The sequence below is a fragment of the Mixophyes fleayi genome, chromosome 4, assembly GCF_038048845.1.
Source record: "Mixophyes fleayi isolate aMixFle1 chromosome 4, aMixFle1.hap1, whole genome shotgun sequence".
Lineage (NCBI taxonomy): Eukaryota > Metazoa > Chordata > Amphibia > Anura > Limnodynastidae > Mixophyes > Mixophyes fleayi.
In genome coordinates this window covers 102170655-102176654 of record NC_134405.1, presented here as the reverse complement: position 1 = coordinate 102176654, position 6000 = coordinate 102170655, and positions in this window count along the sequence as shown.

Genomic DNA, 6000 nt, shown 5'->3' with positions numbered 1-6000 from the left:
CTTGATCAGACCCCCATAAGCTGTGCCCGCAGCATTGGCTTCTGCTGTTGTACTTCAGAAATGAGGATATCTGTATGTAGTATCCTCCGGGTGCATCGGTTGCCTCCCACACTCCAAAAAACATACTAGTAGGTTAATTGACTGCTATAAAATTGACCCTAGTTTCTCTGTGTGTATATTAGGGAATTTAGACTGTAAGCTCCTATGGGGCAGGGACTGATGTACGTGAGTTCTCTGTGCAGCGCTGCGGAATTAATGGAGCTATATAAATAGTTGATGATCATCATTATCATTGTCTGTAAGGTGCCACAAAACTGCAGTGCAGGGCAAATCATACAAAGTGCAATTGCATATGAATACAGAACAAATGCTGGCGAAGGAGGTGGAGATGTGAGGCAGAGAGGACCCTGCTTGTTAGAGTTTACAGTCTAGTGGGAGAGGGTAATGCTGAGACAGGAGGAGCTAGTGGGGCAGCACTGCATAATATGTTGATGCTTTTTTTTTTTTTTTTTTTTATAAAGGATAATAATACTAATGTTAATATTAATCCTAAATAGTAGCTTTACTTGATCTTATGATATAAAGCTAAAAAATAGAATCTTTAAACATTTAAACAAAAAAAAAAAAAGTGTTTTCCCTGAATTAACACTGTGATTTTACTTGTAAAGGACAGACTTTTATAGTGTTTGTACATCATAGCGACATTACATCTACATTGAATAGAGGAGAGCGTTTAACTTCATAGATGGTAACATCTGGTTGTGAGAGCATCACAATCAATTAGATGTCAACGTCTTCACCATCGAGAGCTTCTTCAAGACACTCCTGGCCGACAGCATAAAAAACAGTAGTCAGAAGTTAACACTGCTTACTTAGGTGTACAACCATTTAATAAAGAACCTTAAACAAACTGATATTATATAAATTATCCCCATGAGTCACTTAATATACTCTATGTGCCTCATTTGTCGTTAAGGGTTTTTTTTGGAAAATCCTTCAAGCAATTTAGAAGCAAATTAAAATGTGTTTAGGAGCAAATTCTCAGTGTTGCTAACACCTGTCCTCCGCTGCCATTAATATAGAATGTTTTCAGTATTTCCTCCTCTGAGTACAATTAGTCATTCTAGAGTGCACACTATCGAACTGCTTTCTGCCATTTCAGAGTGCCATGGTTATTGGAGCTTATTCTTTGTTAAAGGATAATATAGAAAAGACACATTCTAAAGTAATATCATCACTTCTTAAAAATCCTATTGGTATTGAGTTGTTAAAGAAAAAAAAAATTGTAAAAAGACATCTTGCAGTCAAAACATGAAAACATTTGTAAATATAGTTGACCTTATTTATGAAACAGAAATGATCACGGCGCAGTGTGAAATGCTCTTTGGTGCTGCTCTCCTTGATTTTCACAAGGGACCCTTCATTTCTTAAAAAGTACATGGGTTTCTATAGAGCAATATGGCAGCATTTGGAGTATAGCAAAACTCTGCACCGGCCGTTGTTGAGGTGTACAAAGCGATGGCGTTCCCAGCACGTATACGGAGCGCTGCACTTAGTTTTGCGCAGTAGTGCAAAGATGAGATTTAATTTTGTGGGGCAAGATTTTTGAAATAAAAGGATACATGAGGAGCTCACAGCTAATCCACAAAAGAACCTGATATTTGCACGAGCTCTGAGCTGCTGTGGATCATTTCTCACCCTATACTTTTATTGGGATCCATTTAGTGCCTTCTAGATAAGCTTCAGTGGATAAGTGCATTTCTAAGTGCACTTTGAACAATGTAAAATAATCAAACAAAAGTGACTCATATAAAGAAGACCATCCCAATGTCTTATTACTCTAAATTAAGCTAATTAAGTGATTACATTAAATTCAACATTTTGTGTTTCTCTTAACTAAAGGGTGAAAGTGGTGGGGTGTTCACACTTTTGCACCAATTTTTCCTCACACTCTGAGTGAACCATGTAGATCATCATAGGGGTGAGGCGTGAGGGCTGCAGGAAGCAGGAGGACCTAGCACAGAAATACTATAGTAGTAGCTCTGTAAACAGGACAGTAACGGTCTGTACTATCGTAGTATTTCTGTAAACAGGACAGGAACGGTCTGTAGTATCGTAGTATTTCTGTAAACAGGACAATAACGGTCTGTGCTATCGTAGTATTTCTGTAAACAGGACAGAAACAGTCTGTACTATCGTAGTATTACTGTAAACAGGACAATAACGGTCTGTGCTATCATAGTATTTCTCTCCACATGACTGTAACGGTCTGTGCTATCGTAGTACTTCTGTAAACAGGACAATAACGGTCTGTGCTATCATAGTATTTCTCTCCACATGACTGTAACGGTCTGTGCTATCGTAGTATTTCTTTCCGCATGACAGTGATGGCCTGTACTACGGCAGTATTTCTCTCCGCAGGACAGTGGCGGTCTGTACCATCATAGTATTTCTGTAAACAGGACAGTAACGGTCTGTACTATCGTAGTATTTCTCTCCACATGACCGCAACGGTCTGTAGTATTTCTGTAAACAGGACAGGAACGGTCTGTGCTATCGTAGTATTTCTGTAAACAGGACAGGAACGGTCTGTGCTATCATAGTATTTCTCTCCACATGACTGTAACGGTCTGTGCTATCGTAGTATTTCTGTAAACAGAACAATAATGGTCTGTGCTATCGTAGTATTTCTCTCTGCATGACAGCAACGGTCTGTAGTATCGTAGTATTTCTCTCCGCAGGACAGTGATGGCCTGTACTACGGCAGTATTTCTCCGAAGGACAGTGACGGTCTGTACTATTGTAGTATTTCTCTCCGCAGGTGTTAGGAACCCCTCCAGGCGGTACAACACAACCCGGAATCTACTCTGCCAGTCAGGTGTTCACTGGAGCCCCTAGTGGTGGGGACAGACTGGGCTGCAGACTGACCGAGGGTCGTGAAGAACCCAGGTAAACGAAGTGAAGTCCAAGCAAAGGTCAAGGGCTGGCAGCAGATAGCAATTCCAATAAACAGGCCGAGGTCAAGGGTCACGAGCAGACAGGAAGGTCCAAATCCAGGCAAAGGGTCATACACGGGTAATCAGCAGAATATTCAACAGACAGGAACAAGGCACAGAGCAGGTCAGCAGACTGGCAACAGAAGCTATAACCGGCAATGAGGCAGCAGACCTCATTGCCTTAAGTACCCAGATGGACCAATCAGGGCTTGCCCCTGGACAGTGCACACTTGCAGGCTAATTGCCTGCTGCACTAAACACCAATCAGGGCTTAGCCCTGTCACACACACCTGCAGGCTAATGCCTGCTAATTCAGCCCACAAGCTGAATCTACTAATCACAATATGCGCGTGCGCGCCCGGCTGCCGGGACGCCGCGCTGGAGTAGCGTCCGGCCGTTGCCGGGAGTTGGGAGGAAGTGACGTCCCGGTCGTCATGGTGACGGCCAGGACGCCGGGGAGGACAGGAAGCGAGCCGCGGCGGCTGTGAGTACTGCCGCGGCTTGTGACAGCAGGAAGCGACGGTCTGTACAGGACAGTGACAGTCTGTACTATGGTAGTATTTCTCTCCACAGGACAGTGACGGTCTTGCTTCCTATTTCAAGGACAAAATTGATAAGATCAGACTTGAAATTATATCATCTCCCTCGACAAGCAATTGGCTCATTTCCTTTGTAGCACCCTCTGACACTCTCTCTTCATTTGATCCCACAAATGAAGAGGAAGTTTCTACTTTCTTCTTATCTTCCTACTCTACCTCCTGTCCTCTCACTCCATTCCCTCACAAATTGGTATGTCCCTGTCTCCTGTGCTCATTCCCCCTCTAACTAAAATCTGTAATCTCTTTCTACTGGTATTTTTCCATCACTATTCAAGCATGCAGTGATTACTCCCATTTTAAAAAAACAAAATTGTGACCCTAACTCTCACAAATTACTGCCCTATCTCTCCGCTCCCATGCCCCTCCAAGCTTCTCAAGAGAATTGCCTACACTCGCCTCACACACTTTCTTAAAGCAAACAACCTATTGGATCCTCTTCAGTCAGGCTTTCGCTCTCAACACTCCACAGAGACTTAGCTGACCAAGGTTGTCAATGATTTGATCACAGCAAAAAGTAATAACCATTACTCTCTTCTAATTCTCCTGGATCTCTCTGCTGCATTTGGCACTGTTGACCATTCTCTCCTCATACAAACGCTACAATCCCTAGGTCTTGAAGGCACTGTCCTATCCTGGTTCTCATCCTACCTATCTAATCGCTCTTTCAGTGTTAATTTCTCTGGATCCACCTCTGCTCTGCTTCCATTATCAGTTGGAGTACCACAAGGCTCAGTCCTAGGTCCTCTGCTATTCTCTATCTACACCACTTCTCTTGGAAAATGAATAAGCTCCTTTGGATTTCAGTATCATCTCTATGCGGATGATACTAAAAATGTATCTATCCTCTCCTGATCTTTCACCATCTGTGTTGTTTCGCGTTAGTGACTGTTAGTGGCCCATTTGATTGCCAATAGTTCCCTATTACCGACATCGTAGTTGGCTTCTGCTGAAGAGAACTTACGGGAGAAATAGGCACATGGGTGTAGACTATGAGTATAGAGTTCCTTCTGTGATAGGATAGCTCCGGCACCGACGTCAGAGGCGTCAACCTCAAGCACAAATGCCTTAGCTGGATCCGGGTGTCTAAGGACCTGAGCGGACAAACAGGCTTTTTTCAAGCTTACAAATGAGACTACTGCTTGGGGCAACCAATTAGTTGGGGCGACAATGGGAGCCACAATGTCAGCAAAGCCACGAATGAACCTTCTGTAGTAGTTGGCGAAGCCCAGCAACCTCTGCACCGCCTTAAGATTGTTTCGTTGCACCCAATCCAAGATAGCCTGAACCTTAGTTGGATCCATGGAGAATCCCTCAGAAGAGATTACGTAACCCAAAAAGGATACCTTCTGCACCTCGAACTCACACTTTTCTAGTCGTTTATTCCCCACATCAACTCTATATCTAAATCATGTTACATACATCTAAAGAACATTTCCAGAATACGCACATATCTCACACAAGACACCGCAAAAACATTAATTCATGCACTCGTCATCTCCCGCATCGACTATTGCAATTCCCTTCTTACTGGTCTTCCCAAAGTCAGACTTGAACCCCTACAATCTATTTTGCATGCAGCGGCTAGATTGATTTTCCTTTGCAAACCGTTCTTCCTCTGCTGAGCCACTCTGTCAGTCTCTACATTGGCTGCCTGTGTTTCAGTGAATCCAATATACAATTCTTCTACTAACATACAAGGCCATCAACAAAATTGCACCGACATACATCTCCTCACTTGTCTCAAAATATCTCCCTACTCGACACCTCCGTTCTGCACAAGATCTACGTCTCTCTTACACTCTCATCACATCCTCCCATATACTACCGTAGTATTTCTCTCCGCAGGACAGTGACGGTCTGTACTACAGTAGTATTTCTCTCCGCAGGACAGTGATGGTCTGTACTACAGTAGTATTTCTCTCCGCAGGACAGTGATGGTCTGTACTACAGTAGTATTTCTCTCCGTAGGACAGTGATGGTCTGTACTACAGTAGTATTTCTCTCCGTAGGACAGTGATGGTCTGTACTACAGTAGTATTTCTCTCTACAGGACAGTGATGGTCTGTACTACGGTAGTATTTCTCTCCGTAGGACAGTGACGGTCTGTACTACGGTAGTATTTCTCTCCGTAGGACAGTGACGGTCTGTACTACAGTAGTATTTCTCTCTACAGGACAGTGATGGTCTGTACTACGGTAGTATTTCTCTCCGTAGGACAGTGACGGTCTGTACTACGGTAGTATTTCTCTCCGCAGGACAGTGACGGTCTGTACTACGGTAGTATTTCTCTCCGCAGGACAGTGACGGTCTGTACTACGGTAGTATTTCTCTCCGTAGGACAGTGATGGTCTGTACTACGGTAGTATTTCTCTCCGCAGGACAGTGACGGTCTGTACTACGGTAGT